This window comes from Pipistrellus kuhlii, unplaced genomic scaffold, assembly GCF_014108245.1.
Source record: "Pipistrellus kuhlii isolate mPipKuh1 unplaced genomic scaffold, mPipKuh1.p scaffold_m20_p_20, whole genome shotgun sequence".
Taxonomy (NCBI): Eukaryota; Metazoa; Chordata; class Mammalia; order Chiroptera; family Vespertilionidae; genus Pipistrellus; species Pipistrellus kuhlii.
In genome coordinates this window covers 1,829,020-1,842,771 of record NW_023425516.1, presented here as the reverse complement: position 1 = coordinate 1,842,771, position 13,752 = coordinate 1,829,020, and the positions used below count along the sequence as shown (strand labels likewise).

The window sequence follows — 13,752 nt, the reverse complement described above, 5'->3', positions numbered from 1 at the left end:
CACCTTTGAAGGTGGAGGTCCTAGAGTCCACAGTTCTGCGGGTGGGGCAGCAGGATTTTGGCTGGAGTGGCTGCTGGGTTGCAGGCAATGTCCAAGGGCTGTCTGGGTGGTGGTGTGGATGAGTACCCAGAAGAGGCCGCTCTCCCCTTCAATATGGCGTGGGTTCTGTGCCCGAGTTCTGCAGCCTGGGGGATGTCCGCAGTGGTGGTCGGTTCTTCTGTCTAAGAGAGCCTGGTCTGCTAGCCCCTGCTGCTCCTGCTGGATTTAATTGTCCCTCCCTCACTCATACACACACCACACATATCCACACACTCTCCTTTCATCCCCTCACTCACTCACATCCTCTCACCTCCGTCCTGCTAGCCACCATCTTAGGCTAGCTCTTTTTGTTACAGTAAACTTTTACTTGAAGGAAGTGCACACATATACAAACTGATGAATTCATGAGCACAGCCTTAAAAATCACCTCTCGGATTAAGAACCAGAACCTTGCTAATGCACTAGATATCCTTTGTGTTTTCTTCCAGGTAACCTGATTTCCATTTCCATAAGCTGATTTGTCCTATTTTTGAACTTTATAGAAGTGAACTCATCTAAAATTTATTCTTTTTACCTGGCTTTTGTCCAATATTATATTTGTAATTTTTTTTAATCTCTTAAAATATATTTTTATTGAATTCAGAGAGGAAGGGAGAGAGAGATGGAAACATCAATGATGAGAATCATTGATCAGCTGCCTTCTACATGTCCCTCGCAGGGGATTGAGCCCTCAACCTGAGCATGTGCTCTGACTGGGAATCGAGGAGTGACCTTCTGGCCTCCTGGGTCCATGCTCAAACCCTGACACACTGTCTGGGCATAAATTTTATTTATGTAGCTATAGTTTATTCTTTTGTATTGCTCTAGTATTCCATGCTAAAATATATCACAATGTATTTATCCATGCTACTGATTGTGGACATTTGGGTTGTTTCCAGTTGGGCTATTTGGAGGAATGGAGTTGTTAGATGATAGAGTGTGTGTGTGTTTCTGTTGGTAGTTGATGCCAAACACTTTTCACAGTGTATGTATTCATTTTCATCGCACTAGCAGTATATGGGAGTTCCAGTTGCTCTAAGTCCTTGACAAGACTTGGAATTGTCCTTTTAAAAGAATTAAGCTATTGCCCTGGCCAGGTGGCTCAGTTGGTTGGTGAGTCATTCCATACACTGGATATCCATTTGATATCCAGTCAGGGCACAGGTTGTGAGTTTGATGCACCATCAGGTCACGTACGGGAGGCAATCGATCAGTGTTTCTTTGTCACTCATCTCTCCCTCTTTCTCGCTCTTTGAAAATCAATAAAAATATATCCTCAGGTGAGGACTTAAAGAAAAGAAGTGGCCCCTGAGGGGGCAGGCCAGCGGCCTCCATGTGCTTGCGCAGTCTGTGCACAGTACCTGAGTGGGTGGCAGTCCTGGCGGCTCTGCTCCGGAGATGGGTGTGAGAAGCCTCCTTACTTTGGCATTATCTCTTAGGCCTGCTCCTAGGCTGTTGTGCAAAATAGAACATCAGTGGCCAGAAAGAGGACGTGGATCAGACTGCCCAGAAGACAGACACTCCCTCTGCAGAGAAGCCGCTATGGAGAAGATCAAGTTAGAAGAGCCACTGAAGGACACTCTGGAAAATATAAGCGAGCTTTGGCAAATACTGAGAGCCTGCGGCAGAGGACCCAAACGTGGGTGGAGGCACAATTATACGGCATCCAGGGCTTCTGCAAGGACTTGGTAGAGGCCGCAGACATTCTGGAGGAGGCAACGCAGTGTGTTCCCAGAAGACAGCCCTCACCCCAAGAACCTCTACGAGGGGCTGGTAATGACCGAGGCCCAGGTCCAGTGTTCACCAGGCAGAGCCTTCTCAGGTTGGACGCTGTGGGAGCCACATTCAACCCCTATGAGCAGGAGGCTTTGTTCTGTCCCCGGGTGGAGGGGCAGGAGCCCGGCACAAGGCACACCCTGCCCCCAGGTGGGATGCTGAAGGAAGCGTAGCTTTTCTCAGGCTTGGTGGGTTTTGGGTCATCACTGGCCGTAACTCTTAAAAGGCTGGTTCATCCGTGAATGCTCCTGACCTTTCCCAAACCTTGTTGGGAAGCTTTGGTAACCAGTGGCTCAACAGGAAGTTAGGCCCATTGCTCAGCTGTTACTGGACTCTAATTTGGGAGACAGTTTGTTGATTTTCTGTACATGTTTAATAGTTCACATGCTTACAGGGCAGGCCAGTGGTACACCACCGGGCCCTAGGGTACCACGAGAACTGAGGCATCTGCTCGAAGGCAGATGACATCAAAGCATTTTAAATGAATGAAAGGTCTTCGGGAATTGTGCTGTTTGGCTAGCAGGCCAGCCATCTGCACTGTGTGCCTCTGCTTCTCAGTGTAGTGTGCAAGCTTGGGAATCCTCAGCCCCCTACACTACATTCAGGGAAGGAAAGGCAGGAGCCTAAACTTCATTCTTGCTCAGAAAAATGGTATGTCGCAGAAACTGGTTTGGCTCAGTAGATAGAGCGTCAGCCTGCGGACTGAAGGGTCCCAGGTTCAATTCCGGTCAAGGGCATGTACCTTGGTTTGTGGGCACATCCCCAATAAAGGGTGTGCAGGGGGCAGCTGATCGATGATTCTCTCTCATCAATGTTTCTAGCTCTCTGTCCCTCTCTCTTCCTCTCTGTAAAAACTCAATAAAATATATTTTAAAAAATGGTATGTCCTTGGTGTATTGGGTCGGCAGCTAAGTAATTGCGGGTTTCACACACATATGGCTTCAGTTGAATTTTTAGGTTTGCAGACGTAGTACAAATGTAAAACACATTTTGTTATTTGGTAGTTGGCTATTCAGCTGTTAATCAGTGAAAAAAGTTTTTTGATCTGTTTTGTAGTTTTCGTTTGGCGTTCGTTGAAAAATGGAAAATCAAAAGGAACATTTTCGTCATATTTTGCTTTTTTATTTCCACAAGGGAAAAACGCATTGCAAGCTCATAAAAAGTTATGTGCTGTTTATGGTGACGAAGCCTTAAAAGAACGGCAGTGTCAAAATTGGTTTGCCAAATTTCGTTCTGGTGATTTTTCACTCAAAGATGAAAAACGCTCTGGTCGTCCAGTTGAAGTTGATGACGCCCTAATCAAAGCAATAATCAATTCGGACTGTCACAGTACAACACGTGAGATTGCAGAGAAGCTTCATGTATCACATACATGCATTGAAAATCACTTAAAACAACTTGGCTATGTTCAAAAACTCGATACATGGGTTCCTCACGAACTGAAAGAATCACAGTTAACACAACGCATTAGCAGCTGCGATTTGCTAAAGAAACGTAATGAAAATGATCCATTTTTAAAACGACTGATAACTGGCGATGAAAAATGGGTTGTTTACAACAATATCAAGCGGAAAAGATCGTGGAGCAGGCCAGGTGAACCAACTCAAACAACATCAAAAGCTGATATTCATCAAAAGAAGGTTTTGTTATCAGTTTGGTGGGATTACAAAGGAATTGTCTACTTTGAACTCTTACCACCCAACCGAACGATCAATTCTGATGTCTACATTGAACAACTAACGAAATTAAACAATGCAGTTGAAGAAAAGCGGCCCGAATTGACAAATCGAAAAGGTGTTGTATTCCATCATGACAATGCAAGGCCACACACATCTTTGGTCACTCGGCAAAAATTAATGGAGCTTGGTTGGGATGTTTTGCCACATCCACCATATAGTCCTGACCTTGCACCATCTGATTACTTTTTGTTTCGATCTTTACAAAACTCCTTGAATGGTAAAAATTTCAATAATGATGATGATGTCAAATCGTACCTGATTCAGTTTTTTGCTAATAAAAACCAGAAGTTTTTTGAACGTGGGATTATGATGCTGCCTGAAAGATGGTAAAAGGTCATTGATCCAAATGGGCAATACATTACAGAATAAAGTTATTTAGTTCCATGAAAAAATTGTCTTTGATTTTCTTTAAAAAATCCGCAAGTACTTAGTTGCCGACCCAATAGAACATAGGTGAGTTCACCTGTAATTACTATACAGCTGCTAAAAATGATCTACTTGTGACTTTTCTTTGGAGCTGTGAAATGAGTATATGTACCTTAAAAATTCTCACCACCTTATTCTGCCAGTAACCAAATTTGATGAAAACAGTTGCTCTTTTCCTGTTTTGTTCAAATATGTGTAGAAATTTTTATGTCTTCTATTCAGCTAGGTACTAATGACTTGAAGGTATGTCCCTAGTAAGATGGTCTTTCTCAAAATCTCAGGATTGCATGCTTGGTAAACCCTACTGTTTATTTTCCTGAAGAAAATGAAAAAAACAATTAAGCTATTTTGGCATGTGTACAGGGGCATTTCTTGGAAATAGGAGTGTGTAGGCCATAGCTGACCTGTGGGAGTGGCCCACTGATGGGTGAAGAAGGAAGTTAGAGGGCACAGGCTGAACAGCTGGACCTGTAATATGGTGGGTAAATGAGAAAATAGTTTTCCTTAATTCATTTCCCACTTTCAGTATTTCACCACTCATTATGTATGACATTGGCTCTAATTTTATTTTAGCTGCCCTTTGTCAAAATGTTTTAGTTTGCTAAAATTAAACTACAAATGGGTATTTCACTTTTTAAAGTGATTTTCCCCATCTATTCAGATGATTCTATGCTTTTTTTTTTTTTTTTTTTACTTCTTTTTGGCCCTTTATTCTACTAATGTGGAGAATTATAGTATTTTCTTTTCAGCTGTGAAACCAAATTTGTACTCTTGGAATAAACTAAACTTGTCCATGATATGCTAGTAATTCCCTTTTTTATGTATTACTGCATTTGATTTGATAATTTTTTTCTTAGGAGTTTGGCATCTGGGTCTATGAAAGAGATCGGATGGTAATTTTCTTGTAAGTTTTTGGCATGTGGATTATTGTATCAAGGTTATGCTGACCTGAAAAAATGAATTGAGAAGTGTTTAATCTTTCCATATTTCCTAGTAGAGGTTGTGTAAGCTCAGTATTATTTCTTTTTTAAGTGCTTGGAAGGATTCACCAGTGAAGATAATCTGGGCCTGAAGATTTCTTTGTGGGAATATTAATTACAGATCCTATTTTTAAAAAATAGATATGGATGTATTCAAATGTCTTACTTGTTCCAGTTTTAGTAAGGTGTATTTTTCTAGTTTGTATATTTCATGTAAATTGTCAAATTCTATTGGCTTAAAGTTGTCATAAAATTCTGTTAGCATCTTTAAAATGCCCACAAGATCTTGCTTGGCACTTACCAACTTTATTAACCATTTCAAAGAACCAATTTGGTGCTTTCTTCATTTTCTTTATTGCAAGTTTGCTTTCTATTCCATTGATTTTTGTTTTTATCTTTGCTATTTTTTTCCTTATACATTTTGAGTTTGATTTGTTGTTCTTTTTCTGACTTCCATCGTTTCTTTTCTGATTCATCCATTTCAAGCTGTAAGTTTGTCTGATCAGAGCTTTACCTATTTACCAAACTTTTTGATATGTCTTATTTTTAATATTATTCAGTTAAAAAGATTCCCAATTTCATTTGTGATTTCTCCTCTGTTTCCAAGTAAGTTTAAGAAAATTTTAGTTCTCTTATTATTGGTTTCTGGCATAATTGCACTGTAGTTGGACTATACATACGAAAGTGATATTAGTTCTTAAATTTGTTTAAAGATTTTGTGTTTCGCCAAGACCGGTTTGGCTCAGTGGATAGAGCGTCAGTGTGCGGACTGAAAGGTCCCAGGTTCAATTCGGGTCAAGGACATGTACCTTGGTTGCGGGCACAACCCCAGTAGGGGGTGTGCAAGAGGCAGCTGATTGTTGATTCTCTCTCATCGATGTTTCTAACTATCCCTCTCCCTTCCTCTCTGTAAAAAATCAATAAAATATATTTAAAAAAAAAAGATTTTGTGTTTCATTGGTTTAGGGAACATTCCCAGGGGCACTTGGAAACGTGTGTATTGTGATGTCCTTGGGTGCACTGGGTGATTCCTATGGACTCACCTCCTGTTTCACTAATCCTTTATATGTTTTTTTTTTTTAGCTGCGTCCGGGCTGTTGTTTAACGTTTTCATGTCAAAAAAGCCAGATTCAATATGTTGTGTAGGTCTTTATGTGCTTACTACTTTCTTGTCTGCTTGTTTTTTTAGCTACTGAAAGAGGTTGTTAAAATATTATTTTGGATTTGCCTACTTTAGTTTCTTGATCTGTACATTTTGAAAGAATGCTATTATGTATATATGAATGCAAAATTGTTATTTTTTGATGGATTAACCTTTGTATTGAAATTTTCCTTTTTATATCTAGTTATGCATCTTGCCTTTAAGTTTACTTGGCTTGAAATTAGTATAACTATATACTGCTTTTCTTTTGGTTTTGGTGGTTTTTTTCACCCTTTTAGTTCTAGTCTTTTAGGTTGTCATATAATGGGTGTATCTCATAGGCAGCATGTTTTATTCTAATGTAGTCTGATAAGTTAGGTCTATTAATTGGTATGTTTAATCTATTTACATGTAATGTAATAACTGATGTTTGGTTTTATATCTATAGTATTACATTTTTTTCTATATACCCCACATTTTTTCTTCTTTCTTGCCTTAATTTGAGCCAATCAATTTTAAAATTATATTAGTTTTTCTTTTATTAACCTTTTAATTACCCAATATGAAAACATAGCCTCTTTGTTTACTTGGGTCTGATATATATTAATATTCTGGCCACTTTCAAGACAATCCAGAACCTATTACACTGCAATTTATCTTTCCTTTGCCTTTTGTTTTTTTAATATTCATTTAAATCTGCATATACTTGAAATCCCATAGGAAATTATTGCTGTTGTTTTCAATATTCATTTAGATTAACTGAAAGGTTTTTTCTGTTGTTCTTCAATCTTTCCTCCATTGTATCTGTGCTCATTTTCTTTTTGCTAAAAGAACCCCTGTTAATATTTGTTTTAGTTGGAACTGCTAGTAACAAATTCTCCTCAGTTTCAATTTATTTGAAAATAACTATTTTATTTAATCTCTGAAGAATATATCAATACAAGGGTGGGGAAAAGTAGGTTTACAGTTTTGAGTGCTTGAAAGAGAGTTTATTCTTGTATTTTGAATTTTTGTTATTTATTTGTATCACAACTGTAAACCTACTTTTCCCCACCGCTGTATTCAGTCTATACAGAATTTGAACTTGGATAGCATTTTCTTTCATTGTTTTTTTGTGCTTCCATCAAGTCTATTGAGATATCAACTGTTATATAGTTGCTTCTTAGAAGTGAGTGGTTTTTTTATTCTTTTTCTCTGTGTGCTTTTAAAAGCTTTTTATTTTTATTTTTTAAATTAAAAATATTGCTGCAAACCTTTGTTGCGTAAGGTAAAAATGGAAGACATAATCCCTTAGAAGCTTTTCTATTTCATTTATTTTTAGGTTTCATTAACTATGATGTACCTAGCTTTGGTTTTCTTTGTATTTATCTGTCATGAAGTTCTCAAAACTTCTTCAATCTGTCTTGATGATCTTACTCAGTTTCAAACATTTCTTGGCTGTGATTTCTCCAAATATTGCTTTTTTAATGTACTCTCTGGTCTTTAATTCTGGGGCTCCAATTATATATATATTAGAACTTTTTCACTGAATCTCTTAGTCTTCTTATTTTCTTTTCTGATTTTCCATGTCATTTATCTCTAGTTTCAGTTTGGATATTTCCTACTGATTTATCTATTGTTTCACCATTTTTTTGTCTTGTCTTGTTTTCTTTTCAGGTTTGATATTTCTCTTTGGTTCTGTTTTTTGTAGATTTAAGTTCTTTGGTGAAAAATCTATTTTCTTAATTATATTAAACAGTTGTTTTTGTTTTTAAAATATTTTTTTCTTTGGGTAGGCTTTTAGTATGCCTGGTAAATTTTGATGAAATGTCAGACATTGTGTAAAAATTATACTGTTATAAATGATTATATTCTTTGGGGGGGTGGGGAAGGGGCAGTCTCCCTGTCCTCTGGCCGACAGAGGCAGATCGAGGCAGATCACCTCTGTCCACTCAGGGACAAAGCTGACGATGGTTGAATTATGATTTTTGTAATGCTTTGTCTGCCTCTAATTCACCCCTACTCTTTGGAATTAGATTAGAACTAGAGTTGTTTACCAAGCATCTCCTAGGAATTGGTGGCTCTGAACTCTATCCAGTTTTGTGCCCGAGTATTAGAATTTTCAACTGCATTTTTTGCTTCAATTCTAAGCCACTTGCCTTATTTAGCATAAATAAGGGAAAAATTGGTGCAGTGTTTTTGGATCACTTCTCATTACCTCCTGTTTTTCGGGGAGATATTTTGGACCTTCAACTTATAGCTCTTTTGACCTCATAAGATGCTAATGTTGTTCTTCCACCCTCATGAGTTTTCCTACCTCTCTGATGGCTTCCCAGTATTTTCACAGCTGCCCTCTGCTTTGCTAATGTGCTTCTCACCCCTCTTGATATTTAGCAGTCATCTGTACCCTGAGGGAAAAAGCAGTTTGCACAATGGTAGGCTCTCCTCACCGAACTCTTCTTTCCAGAATTTTTGTATCTCAGGTCCTGGCTGCTCCCCTAATGCTTTCAAATAGACTCCAAACATCATTACTGTAAAATCACCAAGCAGGACTGCTAATTGTATTTGCAACTTCTTCATTATATTAGTAAAGTCATGAGTGCAACATGCTCTTTGTTTTTGTGTGTTTTGTCCAGCGTTTCTAGTTCTACTCAGTGGCAACATTGGTCTGCCTCAATTAATACACCACAGATGCCCTTGGAAGTTTCATAATTTATTTTTTCTTCTGAATGCTTTCTCTTTACCTTGTGTTTTATTTGGATTCCTTGTGGTTTCTATTTTCTGCATATTGTCTACCATGGCTGCTGATCCTGCAGGGTGGCTGTATATTTAGTGAATTTGATATTTCCTGTATTTGTGCAGTGCTATGGCCTTGTAGTTCACCCTATAAGGCCCAGCATGATCTGGCCTCTTGCACTAAACTAGGCATTTTACATATTTCACCATTGGGATATATGCTTACAACCCAGAATGGGCATGAAGACCTTTCTTAACACCTCAGCCAGGACTTCTTAGCAAACTCTCATTCATTCTTCTTAGTACTTCTCAAATGTACTCTTCCATTGATTGGTAGAATTGGGTGAGTAATTCATCTATTCCCCTCCAGAGTGTGGACTGGTCTGTGAAGACAGTGGCCTTGCCGATCTTGTTTACCACTCTTTCACCAGGGTCCATCACAGTGCCCAATACACATTTTCTGCATTAATGTAAGCGTATTAATGATGGGAGATGAAAAAAAGAGAATGAGTAGTAACATTCATTAAGATTTTACTGTTTATAATTTTATTTAGTTTTCACATTACCTCTTTGAGGCAGATGGTGTTGCCATTTCGCAGAGAATAAGCAATAGCTCAGATAAATTATGTTATTTTTCCAGAGTCACACAGTTTCTTTTTTATTTTTTAATAAATTTTTATTGTTCATATTATTACAAATGTTCCTTTCCCCCCCTTCTCACCCCACCCTCTGCCCTTTCCCCACCCCCCATTGACCTCATCCATAGGTGCACAGTTTATGTTCAGTCTCTTCCCACATCCCCTCTCCCCTTTTCCCCAAGAATAAACAGTTCACTCCCCTTCCATACCTCTGATTCTATTATATTCAACAGTTAATACTGTTCATCAGATTTTTTTTTTTTTTAGTTTCCTTGGTTTTTAGATTCACTTGTTGATAGTTACGTATTTGTTGTTCATAATTTTTATCTTTATTTACTTTCTCTTCTGAAAGAACCCCCTTCAGCAATTCATATAATTCTGGTTTGGTGGTGATGAACTCCTTTAGCTTTTTTTTATTAGTGAAGTTCTTTATCTGACCTTCGAATCTGAGTGATAGCTTTGCTGGATAGATTATCTTTGGCTGTAGGTTCTTGCTATTCATCACCTTGAATATTTCTTGCCATTCCCGTCTGGCCTGCATGGTTTCTGTTGAGAAATCAGCTGACAAGCGTATAGGTGCTCCTTTATAGGTAACTACCTTCTTTGCTCTTGCTTCTTTTAATATTCTCTCTTTGTCTTTTGCTCTTGGAATCTTAATTATGATTTGTCTTGGTGTGGTCCTCTTTAGATTCCTTTTGTTTGGAGTTCTGTGCGCTTCCTGGACTTGTAAGTCTAATTCTTTCACCAGGTGGGGAAAGTTTTCTGTCACTATTTCTTTCAGTATGTTTTTGATATCTTGCTCTCTCTCATCTTCTGAGACCCCCATAATTCTGATGTTGGTTCGCTTGAAGTTGTCCCAGAGGTTTCTTACATTATCTTCAACTTTCTTGATTCTCTGGCCTTCTTGCGTCTGCGGAGGAGAGTCTTCTGGCTCTTTATGTTCCAAATCTTTGACTTGATTCTTGCGATCTTCCATTCTGTTTTTAGGACTCCATAAAATATTTTTTATTTCAGACAATGTATTCTTTATTTCTTGTTGATCCCTTATTATTTCTAGTTGATCCCTTTTCATATCCTCATAGGTCTTGTTTATTTTATCGGCCTTTTCTAGGAGATTCTTGAACAACCTTATAAGTGTGGTTTTGAACTCTATATCCAGTCGCTTTTTGTCCTCCATTTCTTTCGTTTGTGATCTATTTGGTTTAGGCATTTTTGCAGGCAGCTTTCCTGGTGGGGCGGGGTTTCAGGGTGGAGCCTACAGCCTTGGCTTCTGTCAGCCCCGCCCTATGGGACTCCTGAGACTCAGGGTCCTTCAGTACTTGTTGCGAGCACCTCTGAGAGAAAGGTGCCCGCGATTTTCGCCTGCTGCCAAACTATCTATGCTCTCCCCCAATGAGTCCGGTATTGGGGTTCAGTTCAGTTGGTAGTGGGATTGGAGGTGGCATTCAGAGCAGTATGGAGCCCCTGTCTCCTTCCCGTCAGGGCAATCCCCTGGCACAGCCGGCCGGCCCTTCTCTGCGTGCAGTGTGCACGCCTCCGGGACCTCCTTTCGCCGCTTCCCCGGAGTCCCGCCTTACAGCCCGGCTCCCTATGGATGAGCCTGGGTCCCAGGGGTCTGGCCTAGAATTGGGGTTCAGAGCAGTTGGAGCTGGGCCCAGCACAGTCGGAGCTTTTCTCTCCTTCCCGCTTGGGACCGCCAGCCAGGCACTCGGCCTCCCTCCTCTCTGGCTCTGTCCTCTCTGCGCGCGCCGCGTGTCTCCGTGCCTTGGGCTTTTACAGCTCCTCCGCGCTTCCTTCTGGTTTTCTCCTTGCTTCTTGTTGTAGAATTTCCAGTCAGTCGACTTTCCTGTAGTTCTGGGTAATGTCCGTTTTATATTTTAGTTGTATTTTGTTGAAATTGTTGTGTGCGGCTGCGGCTAGTTGCCTACCCGAGCAGCCATCTTCCAGAGTCACACAGTTTCTAAGTGCTCATTCAGTTCAGTCCCTGGCCTAAGTGGTGCAAAAGTAACCCCAATTCTATGAATTGATAATTACTTCTTACTCTGCTATATTTTTGCATCTCTCCCCTTTCTTTATTAACTTTTCAGTCTTTATCTAATACTTATAGAATGCTAGGTTACATCAAGAGCTTTTCCTGAAGGAAAAAAATTAAAAAAGAAAAACAGAAAAGCTGACAGTCTCTTTCTGATGAAAAACAAAATGACATGCCTTTTCTCTTTGGGTGGAAGGATTATGTGGGACAACTTAGACTGGTGTGTAAATGTTTTTGCCTCAAATGGTCCAGTTGAGGAGAAAACATTAATTTGTTTCATGAACATTTTTTAACTTCAATTAAAAAGATGTGGTTAAAGTCTTGGCAACAGTTGTTACTTATTGAGTACCTATTTCAGTCGTCAAAACACCTCTGGAAAGTAGGTATTGTTATTTCCATTGTACAGATTTGGAAATTGACACTCAGAGAAATGACAAAACTTGCCTTAGGAAGCTTCAGATCCCAAATTTGAACTTTATGTACTTCCATAAAGACTGCTTATTTCTGCATGCACTGTGCAAGGCATCAAGCCTGGAGCACAGAAGAAGCTTAGTAAATGTTATTTACTTCTTTTCAGATTAGTGATGATATGTTGAGTTTCCCAGGAAGGAGTCACAGAATAATGCAATGAGGCTTCTTTGTGTCTGCAATCTCAAATTGACCCCTTGGGAAATCTAGAAGTTTCTCAGTTACGACGGCTTCCAAGGGTCAGGTAAGGATCGTGTTGGTCTCTGTTGCAGGCTGTACTTTGCTATTTGCTCCAAATATTCTCTGGTTGCAAATGTTATTGATCTGACAGTTTATTCCCTGAGACACATTCGTTCTAAACTGCTGTGATATGAAAGTTATATCCAAGGAAATTGGCCTTGTGAATGGTTATCCCCTGGGAAGAGCATGCGACACTTATGACTTTACTAATATAATGAAGAAGCTGCAAATACAATTAGCAGGCATGCATGGTGATTTTCCAATAAAGATATTTGGGTTATATTATTGGTTTAGCTGTAATTGAGCTTAAGATGATCTGAAAATCTCCAAACTGGTGTGAAAGTCATTCACAGCTTTGAGTCCAGTGTGGATTTGAGTTCATGGATGAGGTGGGCTGATGACCCTTGGACGTGCTAAGATTGGGGGATGTGTTTCTGGACAGCTGTGGCTTGTCCCTCATATTCTGTTTCCTTTTACTCTGTCACTAGTAAATTATGACCTCTTCATAGTCTTTTACCTTTTCCCGAATCCCACCCCCATCCTTATCATTTTGAATTTAGTATATATTGGCTAGCTTTCTGATTTCTAATACAACCACAATTTGTTTGATGTACTCTAAATTCATCTTTATTAGTCAGGATAATTAACGCATGCTGCCATGACAGACAAGACCTCATATCTCAATAGCTGAGCATCATAACAGTTTATATAATATCTTATGTGGGTCGGCAAAATGTTTCCTTCATCTGGTGACTCAGGGATCTAGCTTCCTTCCATCATGTGGCATCATTGTCTAAACACATTTCTGTTGGGAGAAAATCCTCCTTAGATTTCTCGAGTTCTATATGGTCTGGGTCTTCTCAGGAAAGGGCACTGACAAGTTTTGATCAAAGACAATTGAATAGCAAACTAAAGATAGAAAACCTCTTTCTTCTTGGAGATATTCCAGAATAACAAAGATCTCATCTCTTCTTGGAGGTTATTTGCTTATAATATAGACACCTTCCTCATGTACAAGAGACATTAAAGAGTAATCTCTCTCCAGAGGGGAGGATGGGCAAATTACCAGCAGCTTGATAGAAACTCAGAGTCTCCCAAGTTTAAGCTCTCCTCCAGTGGTGCAGTAATCCAAGGAGAGAAAGGCCAGCCTCTTCCCACTCTACGATGTTATCCACTGTCGTAAACAGACAGCTTCCCTTCCAGACCCCTTCTGAAAGGGCTGTGATGGATCCCAAGCAAAGAAGTTCTAGATTTCAACAGAGAATTATAATACATTTTATAGGTAAAGAAAGAGGCAGTTATTGGTCTGCTAATGGTGACATTTTCCTCTTTGAGTTATTAAATTTCATTAAAATTAATACTCGGTCACTGTATGATTATCAGTGTAATTCTTTAACAGTGAGTGTACTGGGAACTTGCAAATTCATTATTTTAAGGATGTCTATATTGAATCATAAAAATGCAAAAGATTTCTTAGTAAGCCCATTCAAGTCAACCAATATTTTTTTGAGTGCCCATT

General features: G+C 39.2%; 1 pseudogene; it reads left to right on the top strand.

Annotated features, from left to right (window-relative positions):
• Window positions 1–1,476: 1,476 nt before the first annotated feature.
• Window positions 1,477–2,027, top strand: LOC118725665 (annotated as a pseudogene).
• Window positions 2,028–13,752: the final 11,725 nt, after the last annotated feature.